This window comes from Lissotriton vulgaris, chromosome 1_1 (genome assembly GCF_964263255.1).
Source record: "Lissotriton vulgaris chromosome 1_1, aLisVul1.2, whole genome shotgun sequence".
Lineage (NCBI taxonomy): Eukaryota > Metazoa > Chordata > Amphibia > Caudata > Salamandridae > Lissotriton > Lissotriton vulgaris.
This window is the reverse complement of record NC_141685.1, coordinates 727,388,638-727,416,563: the sequence shown is the minus strand read 5'-3', so window position 1 is coordinate 727,416,563 and position 27,926 is coordinate 727,388,638. Positions and strand designations below refer to the sequence as shown.

The following is a 27,926-nucleotide window of genomic DNA, read 5'->3' as shown; positions in this document are numbered from 1 at the left end:
TGCTTCGCTTGCAGTATTAAAGCATACGACTTTCAGTAGAGCAGCTGTGTGTCATGTTAAGTCTAGGTGTGAGGGACTGACCAGAACAGAATAACAAGGGGCATTGTTTATCGACCTTGTACATCGTGTGCAGACTAAACCTCAGAGCCCAGCAGAGAATGTTAAAAGCAGACAGTTCTCATGTGAAAAGGGCACAAACAAATTCTAGCAAAATAAACGCATGTAGTGTTGTGCGCAAAAGCAGCCTCATAGCAACAAAGCTCATGCTAACTTAGCAATGTCGACAATGAACCCACACTCTATACTACACTTACAAAGTAATTGTGCATTTCCGACAAAAATGTTTCTAGCTGCAGTCTTTTGATCTTGTGCTTCTCCAAGAAACCTGGGCAGATCAACCTATAAATTGTTAGGGGCACAGCTCCCAACATGTTTTCGGATGAAAAGAAGCTAGATACATCTATCGGAAAGGAGGCTTGGCAACTAATCTATCAATTATAACACTAGGGGCTGTTAAATACCTGAAGGCCACTATACCGGTGCCCAACTACTAGCAGTAAGAACGATTAGAATCCATAGAGATGAAGGCCCAACCATAATAGTACATGTCTACTTACATCCCAGGAAAAAACACTAAGGGGCACGAACAACTGATCACCGAGCTACTAAGAATCATGGAGGAAGAAGAGACCGACAATGTTATAGTTGCAGGCGACTTTAATCTGCACCTTATGGGAACGCCCACTGAAAACGATCTACTATAAGACCTAAACAAGGCATGGAAAATTCAAACGCAGGGGAAATGCACTCTAAACAAACAGACTATATTAGGCTCACACCTTCTGAGGGAACTTGAACACCTCAATCTCAGAGCCTTGAATGGACGCTTCCAGGAAGAGAACTTACCAGCTCCTACATTCTACTCAGCAGTCACCACTTCACACATCGATTACACATGTACAACACTCTCAAAATCAAAATCAAATCTTATCAACTGGGAGAACTGAACCAGAGCACCCATTTACCTCAAGAAGTGACCTTTAAAGGCATTGTTCTCCCAATATACACAGCAATCAAAACAATAGCCACAGAATATACCTCTAACAACAAAAAGATCAAGTGCAGCACCGAGAAGCGCCTAGACTCAGCCAAATCTATCCTCCCCTAAGACCATAATCAATCAAGGAATCTGTTAGCTATTTGGGAAACTTCACCATCATACTCAGGGAGACATTTGCAACCAACACAGGAGTCAGAACTGGAACTCAAATTTAGAGGCAATCAAGCAATCCCAAAACGTCTCAAACAAAAAAACAAAAATCCCCCATTAACCAAACCATAAGGAAGCTCTGCCGGATACTGCAGGAAACCTCCCTTCGTGGGGAACTTAGGAACCTCAAGACTACCCTAAAAATTATAAAATGGGCTGTAAGGAGGCAAGACAACTAAACAATGTGGCAAGATTACTTCATGATGCAAAAAGCAAGAATAGCGCAAAATTCTGGCGAACAATTAAGACCTTGCAACACCAATTCCAATGTAGAATAGATTCCTACCTCCCAGAGGTAGATTGGGCCACCTACCTCCATGATTACTTTAACAGCTCTGGCCAAGAGAGAAATGGGCAAAGTACAACTGGGACCAAATAACAGCAAAAACGAATCTGAGGCAAGAAAAGTTGTATCTGGAAACAATGAACATCAAAACCTATGAGAGTAATTACCAAAAACAACAATGCCACAGATATTGATGCAAATTTGGAAAGGAAGGCTGGAAGGAGCTCCTGGACCGAATGGGATTCCACCAATTTTATACAAGCATAACTCTCAGTACTGGTCCAAAATGCTGGAACCAGTATACAACCAGATCCTGGTGATCTGAATAATTCCAGAATCATGGAAAGGATGAATAATTTCACCAATTTACAATCAGGGCAACATGGGCGATGTGAAAAGCTACAGACTTGTCGCCCTGATTGACAACGATGCCAAGCATTACGCAGGATTAATCCTTGAAGAACTGAAATCTTGGGTCTTCTCCTAAAACATGACCCATTAAACCTGACAGGCTTCTGCAAAAACATGGGACAGTTATCAACATTATGGCCTTCACCCTCTTTATTGACACTGCAAAACAAGGCAATCAACCGTTATTCCTTTGCTTAATTGACTGCAGCTCGACCTTTGACCACATCAATCAATGCTACGGCGGAAACTGGAAAATTTAGGCATACCACCAGCCCTTCGAATGCAACTCCTATTACTACACCCAGATTCATGGGTTAAAGTCGAACTGGGAATGGGGACACACCTATCAAGGCAAATCACCACTGCCAAAGGACTAAAATAAGGGTGCGTCCTTGCTCCCATGCTATTCAACCTCTTCATGGCTGATTTGCCCGCAAGGCTGGACAAATGCAATTTGCATGCCCCCAAGCTCAGTAAGACAACCACCTCCAACCTTCTTTATGCCGATGACCTAGTGTTAGTAAGCCGAACACCAATTGGTCTACAACACTAACGCAATAGATCACAGGAATATTCACATGACAACGCACTGAAGATCAATATAGGAAGACAAAAACAATGGCAATATGTAGGGAGGTGGAATCTGACTATATGGCTACCCCCACTTTTTTCCAGGTGTTTTGCTGGTTTTCGACTTAGTTGGCCTGGGACCCTGCTATTCAGGGCCCAGTCTATCTGCTTTCTCTATAAAATGGACTCCATTTACTTTAGGTACATACCAGATTGGGTACTGGGTCACCCTTGTGAGCCCCTGTATAGTGTACCATAAGTACCTTGGGCATAGGTGCATCACAGGCCTACCAGGGGATGAAGAATGTCTTATGATAACCCTGGCTGGCCTTCTAAACTGACACCACAGGTCTGTTCACAAAGCCTGGGTAAGGTGGTGTAATCACCCCTTACTTAGATATAGTATACCTATATCTACCTTAATATATAGAGACATATAAAACTATAAGCCACTCCTATGGTAGGCCTCAACATTCCTGGAGGCAGAGTGCTTGGTTTTATGTGAGAGGGTGCCCTAGCATGAGCTGAGCCCCTCTGCAGCTTTCGGAACCATCTCCTTATAGCTGTTCTATGATATAGCCATACATATACTCTTAAGTGCATTATAATCTTCGCGGTTAATGCTAACTTTGGTTTGGCTTTATCAAAACATGTCCTGTAAGGTATCAAACACTTTGGAATACTACCACCCCCCCCGCCAGTTCTGCTGGGGGCAGTAGCATTCCACCCTTCTAGTGGGAGAAGACATGTAGTAACTGGTTTACCCGATTAAAGTTAAACAGAGCCTCAGCATCACAAAATGGATGCTGCTGCCACAGACACGAGTCTGACCTCCTGTTGCTGGACAAAACTCCGTCAGGGGAGGCCTGGACAATAGGTTGCCAGCACCTCCCCCAGACAGGGCTTTTGTGTATTGGGGCAGGAAGGGCTGCATTCAGTGAATGCTTCTAGACACTGCCTGGGGCACACAAGGTGCTCCATGCATAGCCCAGTTCAAACCGGTTGCTGGGGCACACAGCCCCAGCTCTAGCGGGAAACTGGACAAAGGGAAAGGGGTGTAACCACCCCCTTCTCAGGTCCACCCATAGGAGTCCAGCCTCCATCCTTTGTATAAGTATGGGAGCTGTGTCCCTAGGACTTTAGATTACCCTGGATGAATATTTGAAAGACATATCCTGGACCTTCGACATTCCATTCTGACTGGAAGATGGAAGCTATCTCCCTTGTGGTCAAGGAGTGACCACCTTGTGCAAACAGGCACCAACAGCAACTTTGCCCGTCTGCAGTTTCAAGGCTCCCGTTGGACCCCGAAGTCTCTGCGACACAGGAACTGGACTTCCAGACTTCACTGACTACGACCCACATTCACAGCAAAGCTGAGACCCGTGGCGACACGAGAGATGTGGGACCAGAGGGATCCCCAGGCCATGCCCACAGCCTCAGGCGGAGGCGGAAGCCGGGAGCTACGAGCCTTTGCTTTTTAAAATTGTATTGAATTGTCACTTTTGTACCTGCTTTTAATCGCCGGATTCTCACTTGAGCACTGACCATCAATCGTGATTACCTCTCCCCGTATAGGCGCTGTAGTGGTTCGCAGAGGGATCCCAAGGCCACGCCCCTCCCCCTCCCTATTTCTATCATATGCTTTCCCAGGAAGCGCAGCGGACGGGCGCAGCGGGCGCGCCAAAGGCAAGCCTGTCTGCGCCCGTCCGCGGCCGGTCGGGCCTAGGGGCACCCCACCATGCCCAGATTGTACAATATTCTTCTGTGCAGCTCTGCAACCTTCAAGGTCCGTGTCCTTTAGCCGACTCCATGATTTCGCACATTGGTAGGTTGGGATTGACAGCTTCTTGTCCACTCCCCTATCTCCCGTCCCTTCCCCCCCTTCCTTCTCCCCCCCTGGTCCGTCTTGCGATGTCCTTGTTTCTCCCTTGCCGGCTGCCCTTTCTATTTACTATCTTAATACTAGGTCAGCAGTAAAGCACTGTCACAAACTTTTCGTCTTATTGGACTCGTACAAGCCGGATCTCCTATTTCTTACGGAGACCTGGTTTTGTGACAACTCCCTCCCTTCCCTCCTGGCTGCCCTTCCTGCCTCATATTATGCTCTGCGCGCCGACAGACCCTCCGGCAAGTCTGGCGGCGGCGTTGCTTTGATTGCCCGTACAGACTTTTCCTTTCAGCCTCTAACTTTCTCTTCTATTGGATCGTCAGGCTTTTTGGTTGTCCGCTCATCGTCTTTCAAAGTTCCACTCACCTGCTTGCTTATGTATCGGCCCCCTCAACCTTCTCAACACTTTCTCCCTGAATTCCAAGATTTGCTGGCCTCTTTAGCGGTCAACAACTCCTCTATCTTGGTATTAGGAGATTTTAACTTTTGGCCTTCAGACCCCGCAGAATGCTCGACTTCTAAAGAATTCTCGGATACTTTTCGTTCCCTCAATTTTGACTCCCACGTTCATTCCCCCACTCACATTCAGGGTCACATCCTTGATCAGGTTTGGTCCCTTAATTGTCCAGTAGCTTCCTTGTCCATTTCCCCCGCACATGGTCCGATCACTTCTTTATTTCCTTTTCCCTTCACCTTAGTCCAGTCACCAAGCCCCCCCTTCTCAAAAACATCGGGGCGCGCTCTTGGAACCAGGTGGATGTGGCCTCTCTGTCCGCCACACTCTCTGCATCTAGTCCTAATCTACACGGTCTGTCGTCCTCCGCACAAGCTGATTCCATTAACTCCTGGCTCCTGACAGGCTGCGACTCGGTCGCTCCCCTCAGGCGGGTGTCCTCCAGGCGTGCAAACGACGCGAACCGTTGGTTCAATGAGGAATTGAAGGCCATAAAATTAACTTTGCGACACGCTGAGCGGGCTTGGAGTCGAGATTATTGCCCTAACCTCAAAACTCAGTATGTCATCCTCCTTACTCAGTACAAAAAAGCTATTTTGGCTGCAAAGACTACTTATTTCTCCTCAAAAATCCTGTCAGCCGAAAATCAGCCTAGAGAAATTTTCTCTATTGTACATAATCTCGCCTTTTCTGACAGAGTTACCCTAAAACCTTCCCCTTCCCAGGACCTATGTGATTCCCTCAATACTTATTTTCTGGACAAAATTTCCAACATTAAAGACAATATCCCTTCTCCACCTCTTTCCTTTGTTGACCCCCTGTGTCCGTCAGTCGGGGCACGTCTTGATTCGTTCCCCCTCTTGACGGAAGAGTCTTTTCTCTCCCTCCTTCCTATGGTCAAATCAGGTTCCCCTTCAGACATCTGCCCTGCCCACATTCTCAAGCACATTTACTCGGTCTGTGTGCAGCCTCCTCTCAATTTTCTTAACAGCTCACTAGCTCAGGGCACTGTTATTCAATCACTTAAATCGGCTAACATTGTCCCCATCCTTAAAAAACCTGGCGCAGATCCCTCCGCTCTTGTCAACTATCGCCCCATTTCCTTGTTGCCTTTTCTGGGGAAGGTACTGGAGCGCCATGTGACCAGAGCGCTCTGTACTTTTGTGGAGGAGAACGGCGTTTTAGCCCCCCGTCAGGCTGGTTTTCGCCCCGCACACTCTACGGAGTCTGTGGTGTTATCGGTCCTTGACAACCTCAGGGAGGGTATGGACACTAACCATCCCCAGGCCCTGGTCCTCCTTGACCTCTCCGCCGCCTTTGACACGATTGACTATTCCATCTTACTCTCCCGTGTCAGGGCGGCGGGGTTGGAGGTTCGGCCTTGGTCTGGCTGTCCTCCTTCCTGAGGGACCGCACCCAGGCAGTGCGCCTGGCTGACTTTTCGGCGGACTTCTGGAAGGTACAATGCGGGGTTCCTCAGGGCTCCTCCCTCTCCCCTCTTTTATTTAACTTGTATATCGCCCCTCTTATTTTTGCCCTTCAGCAAATGGAGGTCTCCGTCTACAATTATGCGGACGACCTTCAGCTCATTTTTTATTTGTCCCCATCCCCTGACTCCATGCTTAAGTTCCAGTCTGTTATGATTTTTAGCCAGGACTGGATGAACTACAACCACCTGAAGTTAAACCCAGACAAAACTGAGCTGGTTCTGACAGGTGGTTGCTCCAGCCCCTGGACCTCTCTCTTTTGGCCCCCCTCCCTGGGCCCCCCCCCCTTCTCCATCCTCTTCTGTGAAAACCCTTGGGATTAAGTTGAGCGACCAACTTACTTTGCACTCCCAGGTCAGCCTAGTGGTGTCCTCTTCCTTTCTTTTACTCTGCACCATTCGTAAAGTTTCCCGTTTCTTTTCATTTTCTGCTTTAAAACTCATAGTGCGATGGTAATCTCTCGCCTCGATTATGGCAATGCACTATACTGTGGCATGCCCGCTTACAGTCTGCGGCGCTTACAGCTGGTTCAAAACCAGGCCGCTCGCCTGGTTTATAATCTGGCCAAGTCTCACCATGTCACCCCTCTTCTTAAGTTCTTGCACTGGCTCCCTATCCGAGAACGAGCTCAGTTCCAGATGGGCTGCATTACTTTCCAGGCACGGGTTGGTGCAGCCCCTGCTTTCATTTCTTCGGAAATCAAAGTCTATGCCCCTGTCAGGGAGCTGCGCTCATCCTCCCAATATCTGTTGGCAGTCCCCCGCTTTAGGCGTAAAAAGTGGGGGGGCACGAAATTTTCCACACTTGCCCCCGTTTTCTGGAACTCTCTCCCCGCTCACCTCAGATCTTCTACTCAATATTCACATTTCCGAAAGGCGTTAAAAACTTTTCTCTTTGCACAAGCCTTTCCTCTGTAATTGTTTTGTTCGGCTTCTCCCCTGATCTCTTGTTCTCTGGGTTCTGTACACTACAGCGCCATGAAACCGCCAGGTGAACGTGCGCTCTATAAATGCTTTTAAACTCAAACTCAAACTCATGGACATTCTACATTTTGCTACCTGCATGCCATTCCTGATGCCTCAGTAAATTGTGCATTGGGGTATGAGAAGCCCCAGCCCCAAGCACCTTTTGTACTGAAGCCCAGGCCCACACACTCCGCGAGTGTCCCAAGTAGGCCACTTTTGCATTTGAGCTTGACGCATCTTCTCGGTTACTTGCCTATTAGCTAGTGAGCCCCCTGAAGACCTTTAATTAAACTAAACTTGCTTCCCAGGTTGCTCCAGCCTTTTTCCAGCTTCCCTGAAAAGGAAAAGCACCACAGACCTTGCTGGTATGCAACAGAGCCAATCTTGACATCCTGCGTGGGTTGCAGTTGCTAAGGCTTGTTGGGTCCAATCCGGATACCAACACTGCAGTCATCGAGATCCATTGTGGGACAACTAAAATCCAGCACATGGTCATCGTTGATGCCTCCTGGACCTCGTGGCTGAAGAGACAAGTTTGACTACTTCACCTGAAATCACCCGACATCGCCTGGTTCCTTCCTTGTTCCTTCCTGGTCACTGACTAGTGACCCAGACTCTGTCCCTTCTGCTTTCAGGTTCTTCAGATCTTCGATCTACCCTTAGATCCACCCGGACACTTTTCCTCTGGTCGCCTGCAGCACTTCTTTGCAGCTCGCTCTCCATAGAAAACGACAACGAAACCTGACACAAAAAGACACCTATGCACCCTGCTTCCCTGGGTGAGGTAACATGAGTACACCGGTGCTCCCGTGGGTCTTGGCTCTCGAAGTGTCCTAGTTTAAAAGGGTTCCATCCTAGTCCATCCGGAAGTGTCCTTAAATTGTATACTTGTAACTTCTTCGTTTCCCATAGACAGTCAATGGTAACCCATGTGTTTAGACACTATACGCGTCCCCCATGGGCCTCCTACTTCCTAACCTTTGGTAGTTTAGTGTAGCCCCAGCGATTCCACAGGCCCCAGGCCTGCTTTCTAACTCTCACGTGGTACTTATACCACTTTCTTAGTATATGGTTTGTGAGGACCCTAGGGCATAACGTATACTGTGCAACTTATTGTATATTAACTGTGTGACTTGTATTGTATTTTTACCTCTGAACACATAAAGAGTGCAGAGGGGTTGTGTTTAGATTAAATAAATATATATTAGATATATACCTTGTGTGGTGTCCTTTCATTTGGTACTCAAGGGATTATATATGGTAAAACAACTTGCTTAACTCGCCTACTGAAGTCTTAGCCTGAAGACTGCTGGTTCATGCTACCACTAGGATAGCTTTATATAAGGTTGACTTTACAACCACCATAAATAAGGGTTGATTAGACTGGTGCAAGATGCCCACTAGAACTAGTGGACATCATATGCCAGGCTAACTTCGCACATTGGTGTGCAGCGGTTGGGATAAGAGCTTGCAATTTGTTTTTACCAAATAATCTCGAGATGTCATCTGAAAGATCATATCAAGATACCTGTAGGTACATATAAATCAAGTCTTATATATACATAAGTTCTACTGAACTTAGTAGTTGCAGGTGGTAAGGGCTTAGCACACCCTGACTACAACTCCTAGTGAGGTTTTAGTAGGAAACCAAATAGTGTAGGTAGGTGCACACACCACACCTCACTAGAAATGATCTTGGAAGCAGGGCCTAGTGGGCCTCTGCCAGAAGACAACCAGAAGTTGCCTTCTTAGTATGACTCATTCACTTTTCAGGAATTGAGAAGCCTGTGTGCAGTCAGAAAGTTGAGACAAGGACAGAGTCCAACCTTTAACCACCTGGTAGATATCTTAGTGGCTCATGATGTAGAGAATGCATCAGACCCAGGTAGCCAAGGGGGTAGAGAGGGGGGCCATCTCTCAGAGGATAACACAACTGGGGAAGATCCAGTGGTTTCTGAAGATGAAGTAGATGATGACCAGGATGAGGTTGATGAAACTGACCTGGGCAACCTAGGACCATCTGGAGGTGGAGAGGGCCAAGGTAGGCCCCCCTCTAACCTTCCAAGTAGGCCTAACACTGGAAACAGAAGGCGCGCATCACTTTCCAGTGGTTCTGAGCATTCTGATTCCTCAGTAGGGGCCAATGCCTCTGCTCCAAGGAGGATGACTTCCCCTCAGAGGAGAGAGCATAAAACTAGAATGAAAGAGGTCAAGCTGAGGAACAAGAGGCAAGAAATTGCCCTTGCAAAAGAGTCCCTAGCTCTTGAAAGAGAGAAGATATTGTGTGGGCTAGAGCCCACTGGTGGCAGCATAATTCCTCGAGATAGGATAAGGTCTCATCACCATAGAAACCTAAACAAGATTGTCCCTCCCTATCAGATTGAGGATGACATCCACAAATGGATAACTGCTTTGGAAAGGGACTGCAAAATGCAGAATGTCCCCAAGGAGCAGTGGGCAGCAATCTTGTGGCTCTCCTTTGCAGACGAAGGTGGAGATAAGCTCCTCACTGTTAGAGAAGAGGATGCTGAAAACTACACAGTTTTGAAGAGTGCTCTGATAGATGGGGTTGGCTTAACCACTGAGCAGTATTGGTTGCTGTTCAGAGACACCCAGAAGACACAGACTCAGGACTGGACTGATTTTGTAGATTGTGCTTCTAAGGCTCTGGAGGGCTGGTTACTGGGCAGCAAAGTACAACACTTTACAGGATTGTATAATTTGATTATGAGGGAGCAGATCCTTAATAATTGTCAAAACCAGCTTCTACATCAGCACCTGGTGGACTCTGATCTGACCTCTTCCCAAGAATTGGGAAAGAAGGCAGACAAATGGGTTAGAACCAGGGTGAGGCCTAAAAATCAGGGTGGTGACCAGAAGAAAGATTCTGCCGAACCTCAAGAGAAAGGTGGGGATAAATCTAAGGATAAATCCACTACAGGGCCCCAAAAATCCTCTGAGTTGGGTGGGTCCCAAACTCCGTCCTCTAATGTTAAGAAACCTTATTGCCATATATTTAAGCAACCTGGCCACTGGAAAACTGACAGCAGTTGCCCTAAAGCCAACAATAAGGAAAATATTCCTCAAAGCAATACTCCAACACCTCCTGTTACTATTAGTAGTAATCATCCAGGTAGTGGGAGTGCCCCCAAGAATTTGGCTGGGTATACTTGAGGAACTAAGGCGGACTCTGGCCTAACCAGGTCCCCTACCACAGCAACTCTAGTCTGTGATGGTGGCATGGGGTTTGCCGAATTCACTGCTTGTCCCAATACCTTGGGCAAGTACAGACAGGAGCCCCATATCAATGATCAGACAGTTGTGGCCTATAGGGCCACAGGGGCTAGTATCACCATGGTGGCAGAGAATCTAGTGCCCCCAGAAAAACTGTTACCTGGGTTTAGCTACCAGGTGGTCAATATTGATGGAGTGAAGACAGATCATGCCATGGCAGTAGTAAATCTCAGCTGGGGAGGTGTCACTGGCCAAAAGAGAGTGGCAGTATCTACAAACTTGCCTGTAGATTGATTACTAGGCAATGATATAAAAATCTCAGCCTGGGCTGAGGTGGAGAAACAGGCCCAGTCCAAAATGATAGGCCTTCCTGGACAGATTAGGAGGGCTTTGATGGTCACAGCCCAAACCCAAACTGATTATTGTGTTGTGAAGCCTGAAACTATGGATCACTCCACACAGACAGAGAGCATTGGGGAGGAAGAAAAGTCTCCCTCCCACCAGGCTTTAGGTGAGGGTCAGCCTTTTCAGGGAACTGACCCTACCCCTTGTGAAGGAACTGCCCCAGAGGTAGTCAAGCCTGGCCTGGCCGAGCCCCTGACGTCAGTGGACCCTTCCAAGGTGGTACCCAGTCTGGAGCAGGTAACCTGCCGCTCTCTACCCTGCCTCAATCAGCCCAGGGCTGTAGAAGTCAGGGAGGTCAGTGGACTCCAAAGGGCCCCCTGTCCAGAGGAACCCCACATCAGCAGATTAGGGGTACCCAGTTTAGTAGCCCTAGCCACGTGAAAATTCCTCAACACTCTGAGGAATCTCCCTTACCCTTGTGTAAGAACCTCCACCAGATGGATTCTGCTGGACACAGGCAAACCAGGGACTCAGTGTTCCCAAACCTGACCTGCCCCTCCAGTGGTCCAACCAAAGTGACCCAACCTCCAGCTGTAGGTAGACAAAGGTTGACCCTGAGAGCACAGTGCAACTCAGTCATAGAAGGAAAGGCATACATGGTGGATAGTGATTGGAGGAAGCTGAGCCCAACTTTAGTGGAGCCTCACTTCAGTACTCTATCCCAGCACCAGCCTTTTACTTTGCCAAAACACCCCACAGAAAGTAATTCCCAATGGTGGAGACCCTCTGATACCCTTAGGGTGAGGGATTGCTTAGTGGACCATAAGACAGGGGGTAACCATGCTAGTGCAGGTACTTCCTTATATGGCCACTTAGTCAATATAGGCTTACCTGGACAAGGATAGCCTTATCTCCTTTTGTTTGAGGGGGGGGGGGGGGGGTTGAGTAGGAAGGTGGAATCTGACTATATGGTTACCCCCACTTTTTTCCTGGGGTTTTGCTGGTTTTCGACTTAGTTGGCCTGGTACCCTGCTATTCAGGGCCCCAAGTCTATCTGCTTTCTCTATAACATGGGCTCCATGTACTTTAGGTCCATACCAGATTGGGTACTGGGTCACCCTTGTGAGCCCCTGTATAGTGTACCATAGGTACACAGGGCATAGGTGCATGCCAGGCCTACCAGGGGCTGCAGCATGTACTTTGCCACCCCTGGCTGGCCTTCCAAACTGACACCACAGGTCTCTTCACACAGCCTGGGTAAGGTGGTGTTATCACCCCAAACTTAGATATAGTATACCTATATCTACCTAAATATATAGACACATGTATACCTATAAGCCACTCCTATGGTTGGCCTCGACAATCCTGGAGGCAGAGTGCTTGGTTTTATGTGAGAGGATGCCCTAGCATGAGCTGAGCGCCTCTGCAGCTTTCGGAATCATCTCCTTATAGATGTTCTATGATATAGCCATACCATATACTCTTAAGTGTACACTCTGAGGAATCTCCCTTACCCTTGTGTAAGAACCTCCACCAGATGGATTCTGCTGGACACAGGCAAACCAGGGACTCAGTGTTCCCAAACCTGAACTGCCCCTCCAGTGGTCCAACCAAAGTGACCCAACCTCCAGCTGTAGGTAGACAAAGGTTGACCCTGAGAGCACAGTGCAACTCAGTCATAGAAGGAAAGGCATACATGGTGGATAGTGATTGGAGGAAGCTGAGCCCAACTTTAGTGGAGCCTCACTTCAGTACTCTATCCCAGCACCAGCCTTTTACTTTGCCAAAACACCCCACAGAAAGTAATTCCCAATGGTGGAGACCCTCTGATACCCTTAGGGTGAGGGATTGCTTAGTGGACCATAAGACAGGGGGTAACCATGCTAGTGCAGGTACTTCCTTATATGGCCACTTAGTCAATATAGGCTTACCTGGACAAGGATAGCCTTATCTCCTTTTGTTTGAGGGGGGGGGGGTTGAGTAGGAAGGTGGAATCTGACTATATGGTTACCCCCACTTTTTTCCTGGGGTTTTGCTGGTTTTCGACTTAGTTGGCCTGGTACCCTGCTATTCAGGGCCCCAAGTCTATCTGCTTTCTCTATAACATGGGCTCCATGTACTTTAGGTCCATACCAGATTGGGTACTGGGTCACCCTTGTGAGCCCCTGTATAGTGTACCATAGGTACACAGGGCATAGGTGCATGCCAGGCCTACCAGGGGCTGCAGCATGTACTTTGCCACCCCTGGCTGGCCTTCCAAACTGACACCACAGGTCTCTTCACACAGCCTGGGTAAGGTGGTGTTATCACCCCAAACTTAGATATAGTATACCTATATCTACCTAAATATATAGACACATATATACCTATAAGCCACTCCTATGGTTGGCCTCGACAATCCTGGAGGCAGAGTGCTTGGTTTTATGTGAGAGGATGCCCTAGCATGAGCTGAGCGCCTCTGCAGCTTTCGGAATCATCTCCTTATAGATGTTCTATGATATAGCCATACCATATACTCTTAAGTGCATTATAATCCTTGCGGTTAATGCTAACTTTGGTTTGGCTTTATCAAAACATGCCGTGTAAGGTGCCAAACCCTTTGGAATACTACCCCCCGCCAGTTCTGGTGGAGGGGGTAGCATTCCACCCTTCTAGAGGGAGAAGACATGTAGTTACTGGTTTACCCGGTTAAAGGTAAACAGAGCCTCAGCATCACAAAATGGATGCTGCTGCCACAGACACGAGTCTGACCTCCTGTTGCTGGATGAAACTCCGGCAGGGGAGGCCTGGACAATAGGTTTCCTGTCCAGGGAGGGGCTGGCACCTCCCCAGACAGGATTTTTGTGTATTGGGGCAGGGAGGGGTGCATTCAGTGAATGCGTCTAGACACTGCCTGGGGCACACAAGGTGCTCCATGCATAGCCAGCTCAAACCAGTTGCTGGAGCACACAACCCCAGCTCTGGTGCGAAACTGGACAAAGGGAAAGGGGTGTAACCACCCCCTTCTCAGGTCCACCCATAGGAGGGACCTAGCTGGGTAGTCCAGCCCCATCCTTAGTATAAGTATAAGAGCTGTGTCCCTAGGACGTTAGATTACCCTGGACGAATCTTTGAAAGACATATCCTGGACCTTCGACATTCCATTCTGACTGGAAGATGGAAGCTATCTCTCTTGTGGTCAAGGAGTGACCACCCGGTGCAAACAGGCACCAACAGCAACTTTGCCGGTCTGCAGTTTCAAGGCTCCCGTCGGATCCCGAAGACTCTGCGACAAAGGAATTAGAATTTCAGATTTCTCTGACTGCGACCCACATCCACAGCAAAGCTGAGACCTGTGGCAGATACGAGAGATGTGGGACCAGACACCCTGGACATCCTGCATTTTGCCACCTGCACTCCTTTCCTGAAGCCTCAGTAAATTGTGCATTGGGGTATGAGAAGCCCCAGCCCCGATCACCATTTGCACTGAAGCCCAGGCCCACACACTCCACGAGTGTCCCATGGGCCCCACTTTTGCATTTGAGCTTGATGCATCTTCTCGGTTCCTTGCCTATTGGCTAGTGAGCCCTCTGAAGATCTTTATTTGAACTAAACTTGCTTTCCTGGTTGCCCCAGGCTTTTTCCAGATTCCCTGAAAAGGAGAAGCGCCACAGAGCTGGCTGGTCTGCAACAGAGCCAATTCTGACATCCTGCATGGGTTTCAGTTGCCAAGGCTTGTTGGGTCCAATCCGGATACCAACACTGCAGTCTTCTAGATCCATTATGGGACAACTCAAATCCAGCACCTGGTCATCGTTGATGCCTCCTGGACCTCGTGGCTGAAGAGACAAGTTTGACTACTTCACTTGAAATCACCTGACATCGCCAGGTTCCTTCCTGGTCCCGGGCTAGTGACCCAGACTCTGTCCCTTCTACTTTCAGGCTCTTCAGATCTTCGATCCACGCTTGGATCCACTCGGACACTTTTCCTCTGGTCGCCTGCAGCACTTCTTTGCAGCTCGCTCTCCTTAAAAAATGCAGACGAAACACGACACGAAAAGACATCTATGCACCCGGCTTAACTCGCCTACTGAAGTCTTAGCCTGAGGACTGCTGGTTCATGCTACCACTAGGATAGCTTTCTCTAAGGTTGACTTTACAACCACCATCAATAAGGGACGATTAGACTGGTGCAAGGTGCCCACTAGAACTAGTGGACATCGTATGCCAGGTTAACTTCTCACACAATAGATCTTTCCAAGAAGAAATTACCTTGTTGGTTCCTGGTTAAACAACAAATAGAACTAGCAAAGGAATAAAGAATGCCTACGAGTCCTGCTAGTCAAAAAATGTTCCTTCAACCCTCAAAAAGAAGCACTAAGACGGAAAGGCAACACTATAACTTTTGCCAGGAAGTCTCTAAAAAAAGCACTTGTTGGGCCCTCATTGACTCCTCTATAACATATGGGAGTGAGGCAATGCGAGGAAGAGACTCAATCACAGTGGAAAAAATAATCACCAGATCATACAGAACGATCTTTCACATTCCAAACTATGCCTCTCCTATGCAAATAAGGCTAGAGTTTGGGCTCCAGAACAGTCCCTGGCTAGAAGGAACTTTTATAAAATGCTGGCATAAGATCAGAGGAGCAGAGCAAAACACATTTAATTGTCATCTCTGGGCTATACTGTCACAAAGAGGGTCCTCACTAGCCGGAGTATACCTCAGAGACTCCCTAAACCAATTAGGGTTGGAAATTGCAGAGGAATCCTCAGCAACCCATACTAGCTTTAAGAAAGTGGTCTCTAAAACCATCAGAGTGATGTCAAAGGCAGAAGATAAGGCCAAACTTACAAAAAGGGCACACGGCTAGCTTGTACTTAACGACTATGTCGCCGCCAAACCATAATCGTACCTGAGTGCAGGATTCAACATCACACTAAAAAAGAAATACCTAAAATATCAGTTCGGTATAATGCCAATCCTACCTCACCTTCCACCCTGGAAGAGGAAGCCTAGTGACTATGCACTCATGGACCAGAAATTCTTGTCCACATAATTTTCATCTGCACAAGTCTAGCAAAAGAACAACGTTTACTTCCTTGACCCCTCTACAACCAAGCTGGAATTCGCACCTGCAGACAGGCAGTGCTGGCCTGCTTCAAATCTGATTCCAACCAATAGATCTGCTGATTCACAAAATTCCTCAACATAGTAGAGAGGAAACTGTAAACACAAATACAAAGCACAGCCAAGGCAGCCGAGCAGGACAGCAAAACATAAGGCCGAGGGCCAATCTTGCACAGCTGTAATTTGCACGAGTCGCGTCGCCTGGGTGGGTAACCTGAGAAAGACAATCAGGAGTGATTGCATCGAGGTCAGCTTTAGGGATCCAAGGACACCCTCGTACATTTGTAGCTGGGCCCCGGACAACCAAGGGAATTTAATCCAGGCTTTACCCCTCTCGTTCTTCTACCCATCAAGTATCTATCTATCTGAAGATCCTAGATGGGGGAACCATCAGGAGTTATTGGGAGAGTGGGAAAGCAACAGCGTAGGGAGAAGGGAGCCTTATTACCGCAGGAACACGCTCCCTGAATACCCACCATTACATGAAGAGTGGGAGGGGTGGGAGTACAGCACCAGAAGGAGAGGGGGATGGGGAGGCAGACCGAGAGGAGTCCCTGGCCCACATAGATTGCATCACCCAGCCTACCTTCCAATTTCAAATAGGTATAGCACCCTGGAAATGGTTGATTGACTGGTTGATTCGAACATAAGGGCGGTGGACCACCCTGCTATAGCAAATTATGGTGAGGATAGACCTACCACCGGAGATCAACTCCGGTCACAAATACAATTAAAAACTACTCCGGACACTTTAAACCATTTCCAAGACCACCCTGGTCATATAGTTGACACAGGGGACAATACTACCAACTCAGAGGTTGAACAAGGAGAATTGCCACAAACCTTAATGGCAAATCCTACACTCGCCCCCACAGAGAACATCCTGTTTAACACCGAGCTATCACCTCCAAGGCCCGCTGCGCTCAACATAATCTCATGGAACGTAGCGGGTATTGGCAACAAAATCGAATGTCCCGATTGGCTGTCATTCATCAGCTCAAAAGAAATCTGCCTTTTTCAGGAAACCTGGGCAAGAGAGGAGTTCACGTGCCCAGGTTTCGAAGTTTTCTCAAAAAAAGCAAAATGGGGGGGCAAGGGACGTCCGTCAGGAGGGTTGGCAACTTTGATTGCCTCCCACCTGGGTTGCAAGGCTAGGTGTTTAGTCGAGGATTCTGAGGACATTTTACCCGTTATACTAGAATGGCCAAATCTGGTCAAGTTGTTGGTCATTAATGTTTACTCGAGACCCGTGCCTATATCAGGGGAATCGAAAACGATCGAGGATCTCTCAGCCCTCCTGAGCGATGTCCCAAGGGATCTCCCGCATTTGGTAGCAGGAGACCTCAATTTCCACTACGAGCCACTCCCTGGCTTGTTGGAAGGACCTTCCCTAGAGGATGATGTTAGTTGCCTGATACCAGACATGGTGACTCCCCCACCAAGAGCCTGGACACCCCTTGCATTACAAATTACAGCATTGACCCTCAATTATGGTCTAAGAGCATGCAATGGGCGTACAAAATCAGACAACCCCTGTAAATGTACTTTCAACAAACCAGGCAATGAATCCAGACTAGATTATATTCTAGTCCAAATATCAAACTGGACTCGAAAAATTGATTTTAGGGTACTGAGTAGAGAGGATAGTGACCACAACACCCTCATACTTGAATATGTCATTCCAGGTATAGAGGAAACGGGTTCGGATAACGGAAATACAACCACTGGGCTACTCTTAGAGAACAATAGGAGGAGAGTGAGGTGGGGGAAGCTGGTAACAATTGACGTAAAACTATCTAGGCTCTATGCCAGAATAACTCCAGTACTTGAGAAGGCATTTGGTCATGCCGATAAATTAGATGACCGAGGGAATCTAGAATCACTGGGACAAACCCATAAAGAATTAATAAACACACTACACTTAGACCTATTCGCAGAAGCGCCACCAAAAACCAGTGTGCTAAAGAAAAAATCCTGGTACAATGCCGCATGCCGGGAATCAAAACAAGAACTTTTATCTGTAATTAAGGCTCATGGATGCCGCGAGATAATACAAGACGGGCCTACAGGACACTGTTGGCAAATGCCAAGGCCGAATGGGACCAAAAGTATTGGGAAGATCTGTCTGAGGCACTAGCCAATAAAGATTCTCGCAAATTTTGGCGAGTGGTTAACCACGGGTCAGAGGATCTCCCCTCTGCCATTGAACCCAATATTGCCCCTGCCCTATGGCACCGTATCTATTGTTGATATTTAATGCGGTGCTTGGGGGCATGGAGGTTCCAGATACTTGGCTGGGCGCAGAGGTGGTCCCTATATTCAAAAAGGGATCCCCTCTGCTCCCAGCCATCTATCGCCCCATAAGCCTCATTGACGTCTCGCAGAAGCTTTTTGGTAGATTAATACTGAATCGCTTGCAGAATTGGCTGGAGGAAACGGACACTCTCAGCCCGTACCAGGCTGGATTCAGGAGGGGTGTTTCCACAATTGACCAAGTATTTAGATTAAATCTTATATACTGGAGGAGGGCACTTATCGAGGGCGGCACCCTATATACGGTCTTTGTGGACCTGCGTGCCGCCTTCGACCTAGTGCCAAGAGCAAAATTGTGGGAGGTAATGATAGAACTAGGCGTCCCAAAAGACATCCTTGCGATTCTAATTAAACTACACCACAACACCTTCGCAAGGGTCAGATGTGGGAGAAGTGGAAAACTGACTGAAAGATTCCCCGTTCGCAGAGGGGTGAGGCAGGGTTGTGTGCTTGCACCTACCCTGTTCTGCCTCTCTGTGAATGGGGTAATCTCACACCTGACCGGGATTGCCAACACCTACGCCCCAAAACTGACCGGCAGCAGGGTGCCTGCCATTATGTTTGCGGACGACACCCTGCTGCTATCTAAAACCCCGATGGGCATACAGAGGGTGCTCGGTGGCTTCCAGGACTTCTGCACAGAAAGGGGCCTCGAAAATAACCCCCAAAAAACTAAATTTATGATTTTAAATCCCAAGTCCCCAAAGCACCCAAATCCCCTACTCGGTTCTGTGCGTCTGGAAAGGGTACACACCATAGAGTATTTGCGGTTAACGCTAAACCAAAACTTGACGTGGGGGGCCCACCAGACAAAAGCCAATATGAGGTTAGCTCAGAAGGCGGGGGGCATCATGAGAATTGCGTCAAAGTCAACTTTCCGCCCTTTGTCCCCCGCTATCCAAATTTATAAAATGCAGGCCCGGTGCGGTGTTATCTACGGGGTGGAGTTGTGGGGCCACACGTCATCTTCCAACCTACAGGTGACGGAAAATAAATTTATAAGACAGCTTACTGCCCTACCACCAAGTACTCCACTCCTGCCCCGGAGACTGGACTTGGCTCTGAGGCCCATCGGAGAGGAACTAGGGCTAAAGCCTATTACATTCTGGCGCCGCATTTGGAGCAGCCAGGACCTCACTTATTATCGATCTGAGCTGCTGGAATTTTTAACTTTACCTAACGCTGCCAAGATACCTTGGCTAAATTACATTAAGACAACATGTGAGACCCTCGGATTACCAGAACTGTGGTCACACCCAGTAAGTACAAGTATCAGGATTTCAAGGAAAGCACTCTCCAGACTATATTATGAAAAAATGCTTACCCGAGTCCTGGCCAGTGCTCGAGAGGGTTCTCTGACATATGCCTTTATTGTAATTAAAGACTTATACAATTTCGAAAGCGTTTTGGATGCAATGGCTCCTGTTTTAACAAGGAAACTTTTTTTACAATGGAGGTATGGGACTCTTCCCCTAAAGACTTTCACTAAAGCGTGGGCGGGACAGCCGTCTACCGAGTTATGCCCTGCTTGTGCTCATACTAAAGAGAGTGAAGTTCATGTCATCTTTTTCTGCCCAGCCTACCTCAAAAGCAGACGATACTGGTTGCTCCCACTATTGAGAAACTTGGGATTCAGAACTTTTCTTCCTGCATTTAGAGTTTTAAAAACAGACTTATCCCCGTCAACGGTGTTTGCTCTGGCCACATTTTTAACAGCAATGTGGTATGCCAGAACCCGACATGTAAAGATGGCAGGGGACCACTGAAAATCTCTCATTTTTGATACACTGCTACTCTTGTTTTAACTTTTTTTTTTTTTAAATAATTTTTTAATGATGATTAACTGTTGTATATCTTTTATGATCAATTGATCGAAATAAAGATTTGAGATATGAATTTCACAAATAAATAAAATAAAAGAATGAATTCTGGAACCATCCAATGTCCCCTTTAAATCAGGAAAATCCTGTGGGGGACAAGATGGCGGCCGCTGCTTAGCTGGCCGAATGCCGAGATAGAGGCAGTGGCATTTGACTCTAGTAGGTGATCCTTTGAGAGCCGAGCCGAGCCAAGCAGAGCCAAGCCGTATCCGTAAGCCGTATCCGAAGCACGCATCAAGGGCAGGCTCTGCAGACCCCACCGACTTCGCAGATGAAAGACCTCGAGATCAGATTTTGACGAGCCCATTGTGGACTATCTCACCTTGAAGACGCAGCTTTGTAGTTTCACAGCGCCTACCTCCTGATCGTCACCTTTCGCCAGTTGCACACCGTACTGCATCGCATCTGACCGCCCTGCTTTCATCATTCAGCAGTCACTAAGTTACCAAGAATCGCTCCTCATTGCCCCTCATCACTGTGTCTTCACTCTTCACTCCTCGCTATTACCTTGCCTCTCTTACTCCACACTCCCATTTGCTCCTGATGTTCGTAGGAGTCAGGCAGGTGCATCGGCAGAGACTTTGGAAGGTTTGCCTCACTGCGGTTATCACTCGTGCATTGAAGCAGCTGGCGCAGGACGCCGTTCGAAGGCTTGTTACTGTGCCCGTGGTACCGGCCGGTGTGACTGCTAGCGGAGCCAGTGGAGGCGGCGTCCTGGAGGGATCAGAGATGCCTCCAAAAGCATTGTCAGCGGCTGGGTCAAGGGCGGCTGTGGCGACGGCAGCCCGCAAGGTCCGCGTGGAGGGGCAGCAGAGGCGGAGGAGGCAGCGGCAGGGGCAGGGGCATTTGGGAGCCCCCCACTGTGTTCGCCGGGCCCAGGAAAGATGCTCTCCCTGAACCTTGATCAGGATCAAGATCCTCTGACACCACCACTACCACCAAGGAGAGGGAGGGGCGGAGCCCCTTCCAAGGATCGTACAGCAGGACCCTCAGTAGTGCAGCTCCTGCAGAGGGTGAGGGCGTCCAAAGATTCTGTTAAAAACATGGATTCGAACAGGATAGCGGCGCAGAGATTAAGGAGGACATAACCCTGGGTGACGAGGTAAGCCAGGCTGCCGCAAAGGGGGCTACTCTGCAAGATGTTGTCATTCCCACCCTCCCTCTCCCTCTCCCTACCTCAGGGGGCCCAGAGACTCCAGTGTCTCCAGCAACTCCAGTACCCCAGTAACTTCAGGGACTGTGACTGTGATTGTCGAAAGCAAGGAATCCGAAAGGCCCATTCAGCTGAGTACTATGTCCGCCCCAGCAGGGGGCCCAAATAAGGATAGTATGGAGTTTGAGGAGGGTGAGGGGTCTGAGGGGGGTAGTGGCAGGCCCCCTCTGAGTGCTGCACACGTCGGATCAGGGGGGCAGGTTAGCGGACCCTCCCAGCCCCAAAGCTCAGATAAGCGTGACCAATCTAATGAGCCCCTGTAGACCGGCCTCCACCAGGCGCTACCAGACCCGGTAGTGAGTACATCAACAAAATCATCTAAATCGCCTAAATCATCTAGATCGGGCCTTCAAAGAGATGAACAAAAGAGTAAGGAGAGGGGGAAACGGGAGCAAGAGGAGCAGGAGGGGCAGGGGGGGGAAAAGTGAAGAAGGAACATAGTGACTGTTTCTATTCTCTATCTGAAGGAGCCGAATGGTCTGATGATAGAACAAGCACATCGCTAGGGGGGAGCAGTGCATATTCGAATGGAGAAGACTTTGATGACAAAACCCCTAAAACAGCCGTAAAATCCATACTGAAAGCGATGCAGAACAGGGGGGGTCGTACCAGGGGAAGAAGGGAGTTGTCCCAGGATAACTGTCCTGCTACACCCATGCAAAAATCTAAAGAGGCAATGCTAGTGGACAAAAGAGCACCCTCAACGCTAGATGTAATACATCAGGCCATTCTGGCCCATAGAGAAGAGACTAGGCAGGATAGCCGGAAGACCCAAGCAGGGATGAGGAAAATGCAGGGCGTTGTAAGCAAGCTGTCAAAGGCATTTTCAAATATGGGTGACAGAGTTTCAAATTTGGAGGAGAGGATTGTTGTTACAGAAGCTGATGCGTTTAAGGCCACATCTATGGCAGAGGCACATTCTGCACAGATCAGGGACATCCAATGCAAACTCGAAGAGTCAGAAAACAGGCAGAGACGCAACAATCTTCGAGTATTGGGAGTACAGAAGGGTCTTGAAGGGTCCGACGCCAGATGATATGTAATTGACCTCTTCAAAGGGGCCTTTCCGGAACTGTCAGAATGTAACTAGTCATCTGAATTCCAAAGGGCACACTGCATTCCACTGAAACCTCGGACACCGGCTAAGGTAGGGGAGAGACCCCGGGCCCTACTCGTCTTTTTCAGCAACTTCCTTTTGCGGTAGGCAATCTATGAGGCCAGACGCCAAAAGGTCAAGTGGTGGGGTCTCCTTCTTTGTCCGCCCTGACTTTTACCATGTGACAGTGGAGAGACGCTGGCGGCTAAGACAGCTCATCAAACCATTCCAGGACAAAAAATTACAGGTGCTCCTGATCAACCCAGCACTATTGAAAGTAATAAATAATGGTTCTGTTCTATGTTTCGCGTCAGAGATTAAGGCTAAAGAATATCTGGGCACATTGGACAAATAGGAGGCTGTCCTGTTATAAGTCCTGTTAAAGAGTAGTGGGCAAGTTTTAGAGCTGTCAGTTCTTCGGTACAACGATTATTGATGGTTCTTTCATTCAAACAATCATTAGTGGAGGAAGGTGGGTAAGGGGGGGCACGCGGTCTTGTGAAATGTGAAATGAGGTCTACTTCTGTAATGTCTGTAAAACAGAGAGCTAGTCACCGGGTTAGTGGGGATAGGGAACGGAACTTCTTAATTAGTAGATATCTGAATAGGGCTCTCCCCCCTTTTGAGGCAAGGCCTGTTAATTTCTTTCATTTATCTATGATAATCAAGGGTCACATTAGGATATCTGTGCACGTTGAGTTAGCCACTGCCCACTCTCGCAGTATACATCACATGCTCAGACTCTCGTCTGAGAGTCCCAGGGGGTGGAAGGGTGTTCTAGGGTTGGGAGGGTGGGTGGGATGAGGTATGGGGGTGGGGGTGGGGGGGAGGGTTCGAGGTGGGGTGGACGGTTCTATGAAGGGGAGAAAAAAGTTTACCTGGTACGAGGGTTTCGACTTTGTGACCACTATGCTTTTAGTATCAGCACCATACAGTTTTGTAAAAAGGGAGTTTTTGAGTATTTTTGTTTTAAGTATCAATGGGGAAGCTTAAGATATGCTCTATCAATGTGGGAGGGCTGAATGATTGGTCCAAGAGGCAAAGACTGGGATATTTAGCAAAATCTAATCAGTTAGATTTAATCTGTTTACAAGAAACCCACTTACCATGGGCCAAAAAATATCTATTAAGTATGAAAGGTTTTGATTTGCTGGTTTGCTCCTCCCGGACATCTACTATAAGGGGGGTGGCCATACTGGGGAAATCTTGTCTAGGAGGATCAATCATCCGTAGCAGATTCTGGGGGTTGCTGGGTAATTGCCAAATTAAAGATTGGGCTCACGCTGTGTGTAATTTATAGATCTAATCAAGATGACCCAGAAATATTTAATAATTTGGAAATAGAACTAGCGAATTGGGCCTCTCCTCTCATTTGTTGCGGGGATCTTAATACCTCTGCTGATCTTAGGGGTGGGGACGGGTCTAGAATGTATAGGGGTAGTAATCCCAGGGTGTATAAAGCTCTGTGTACCCTGTTTGACCCGCATAGTTTAATAGATGTTTGGGGACACAAAGAGCAACATGATGTAGGGTATACATATTTCTCACACCCGCATATGAAATATTCTAAGCTAGATTTTTTTTTTAATCTCATTGTCAGAAATGTCGAGGGTGTGGATTAAAAAACTTCCGAAACTTATCTCGGACCATAATCCCCTGGTCTTAATCTACAACTTTGAGAAAACCCCAAAAATTAGATCGAGATGGACATTCGAGAGAAGACTCTTGGCTAATCCCCAATTTATAGAGCACTTGAGCTGTAGAGTTCTTTGATGCAAATAGGTTTAGTGCCTCACGCAATTGCGTCTGGGACGCCTTTAAATCAGGTCTCAGGGGGGAGACATTTAGCTTTTCTGCTAGGCAGAGGAAAGCCGACCGAGAAGAACATGAGGAATTGGTTGGGCAGTTAATAAAGGCAGAGAAACGACATCTTAGCAATATTATATGTGAAAATGAGACAGTTCAAAGTGTTGATAAAATTGTGACTATTAAGGCCGACCTGAACAAATGGATTGCTCAGAAACATGCAGAGGAATATCAGGTGCATAGGGGAGCAATGTATAAAGCAGGAGAGCAGGCTGGGAAGCTTCTGGCTCTGAAAATTAAACAGGGAAACAGTAGAAATGTTATCTTAAAAATACGGGAAGATGATCGTGAGTTTGTAGAGCCAGCTGATATCTGCAGAGTATTTGAAAACTTCTACCAGCACTTGTATACGGAGGAGGATAGGACTGCACTGCGTGGAGGGGATGGCCCGACAGGACAAGGGGATGATAATTTTGTCCATAAACTAGAAGAACAAGATAAACTAATGCTAGAGTCTGATATGACTATGCGCGAAGTCGAAGAAGCTTTGCAAGATTTGGCAGCAGGGAAGGCTACAGGGCCAGATAATATCCCTATCGAGGTATACAAGTGCCTTCAGGATGTTTTAACACCATTTATGTTGGATCTCTTCAATGGGGTATTCTACTCTGGAGTTGTGCCGGGCTCCTGGAGAAGTACAAATATTGTTGTTTTTCATTAAAAGGGAAAGGCCAAGGAAGATCCGGGCTCCTATTGCCCAATATCCCTCATAAAGGCAGACACAAAAATCTATTCAAAGGCCTTGGCCAAGAGGCTGGGGGGGATCATTGGCGGTCTAGTCTCACCATGGCAGCACAGGTTTGTACCGGGTCTCGACACTGCTGATTATATCAGGTGGGCAATCACGTTATTCGACGCCCAGGCTGCCATTTGGGTCGGATCGCCATGATCCTCCTCGACGCGGAAAAGGCCTTCGATTGGGTCACATGGAGCTATCTGTGGGGGATATTGGAGCAGAGGGGCTTTGGACCTAATATCTTGAGAGCTATAAGGGCCATGTATGTCAATCCTGTAGCAAGAGTCCAATTGATATAAGACAGATCTGAGGAGATTTTCATATCTCTGCGGACTCGACAGGGCTGCCACTGCTCCCCAATCCTATTTGCTTTATACATAGACCCCCTGGTTAGGAAGATCCTAGGCTGTGTGCATATCAATCCTGTGGTGTGCAACGGTTTTGAAACCAAGCTTATGGCATATGCAGATGATCTGGCAATAACAACGCCAGATCCGGAGCAGGCTATGGCTGCCCTTATAGAAATCACCTAGAACTTTGGCCAATATTCAGCTACCACCTCAATGAATCCAAAGCCCAGATAATCTGCTCGAACAATATGCAAAAGAAGGATGGCAGATATATGGAATCAGCAGTCTATCTGGGTGTTAGGATCAACGCTAAGGTAGATACAATTGTTAAGGATAACTACCTACCAGTACTTAAGACCACTACTACAGAGTTAAAAAGAATTAATTGTGTACATCTATCTCTAATAGGTAGAGTTAACGTCATTAAGATGACCATGTTCCCCAAGCTACTGTACCTATTTCGCACTATCCCCTTGGTGGTCGGTGAGGATGTGCTAAGGTCCTTAGAAGCAGCCTTTGCGAATTTCATCTGGCAATATGGCAAAATCATACGGTCTATGAAATATCTATCATTACCGTTGGATAAGAGGGGGCTAGCGGCTACTAATATAAGATTTTATATGTTGAGCTGTCTCTTTAGCCAGATGGCTATCTTATTAGATAGTGCCCAAAATACATCTGACCTTCCATTAGGGGTTAAATACCCACCCTCTATCTTTGAGCTGTTATTGGGCAAGGAGACTACCGGCGTCCTCTTACGCAAAACGGATAAGCGCTATTATAACAGAAAACGTTACAAGATATTGGAAAGTGCCTGGCAGGTTGGAAGAGTATCTAGAAACTTCTGGTAATTCCGAAAATTAATTATTATACCTCACTTTGGAATTCTAGCCTGTTTCCGTTTTTAAGTAGCGATAGTCTTTGGAGGTTGTGGGAGGGACTAGGAATCAGAAGAGAGAATGCTAAGCTTTAATGAAATCCAGGGTAAATATCAAATTCCCGCTGCTCAAGGATTTAAATTTTTGCAGCTGCAACAAACACTATCTAGAAAAAGGCCAACTATCTCCCCAGGGGTAAAAACATCGTGGTGGAATATATTGTAGGTGAGGGGGTTAAAATCAATCCTATCTATAAAGTCATATTCTTAACTCTCCAGAGTGATATCAGTAAGATTGAATCAGTTAGGGGATCTGGTGGTTGATCTAGTAAAGGCACTGGATTTGGCCGGGAAATGGTTCTGTTCTACAAATCTGAGAGCCCAGCATTGTAAGACAATATTCAACTTATATTTTACCCCAGCTAAGTTATTTGGGTGGGGTAAGAGGGATGATAGTAAGGGCCAGATGTAGGTAGCCCTTTACCGATCGGAATCGGCCGAAAATACCGATTTTCTGCCGTTTCCGATCGGTAAAGGGCTATTGAGATGTAGGGGCACATTTTCGGTAATTTTACCGAATCGGTAAATTTACCGATTCGGTAATATGTACCGAATCGGTAAAATAATTACCGATTCGGTAATATTTACCGATTCAGTAAAATTACCGAAAATGCAATGTAGGTAGGCAATGTACCTTCTGCACATGGCTTACAGAATCGGTATTTTACCATGGAATACAAATCCATGGTAAAATACCGATTCCGGTGTGCATGCACATGTGTGCATGCACACCTATGTCATGTGACAGGCAGACCTGCCCTTAGGGCAGGTATGCCTGCCACATGGCACCTGTGCCTGTTTTGGGGGTGCCAGAGGGTGTCAAAGTGACACCCCCTGCACCCTTGTGAATTCTTTATTTACCGATTCGGTAAATACCGATTCGGTAATGCCTAATCATTCCTATGGGCTTCAAAGCCCATAGGAATGAATGGGCATTACCGATTCGGTATTTACCGAATCGGTAATTAAAGAATTGTTAAGGATTCGGTAACGAATCCAAATGTTGGGACCTACATACCATTTACCGATTTTGAAATACCGAATCGGTAGGATTCGGTATTTCAAAATCGGTAAATGGGATTTACCTACATCGGGCCCTAAATGTCCTAGATGTACTGAGGAAGCCCTCTATAGGGGAAGAGGCAGGAAAACTAGAGAAGTATGTTTAAAACTATGGGCCCGCTAAAAATCTGGAGAGACTCTCGCCTATAGCCCTGCTGCTATGCTATTCTAGCTGTAAACTGTGAAATGAATTATGATATTAGCCACAGCTGTTACATCTGTAATGTTTCTTCTTTTTTAATGCTTTGATACTTGTATAGTGGTTTTATGCTTATTGTATACTGTATTTAATGAACTGTACCAGGTATCTAATAAAATTCAATAAAATATTAATAAAAAAAATGTCCCCTTTAAATCAAATGACACCACTGTGCGGAGAAAGGGATACCCGAAACCAGAAAAACTCTCCTGTGGCTTCTTTTAACCCACACAAACTTCTAATAAATTGTA

At 47.3% G+C, this 27,926-nt stretch overlaps 1 protein-coding gene across 3 annotated transcripts in view; it reads right to left on the bottom strand.

Annotated features, from left to right (window-relative positions):
• Window positions 1-27,926, bottom strand: part of LOC147747719 (coagulation factor XIII B chain-like) — a 1,426,313-nt gene that overhangs the window by 1,111,200 nt on the left and 287,187 nt on the right. The gene's annotated exons all lie outside the window — the stretch shown is intronic.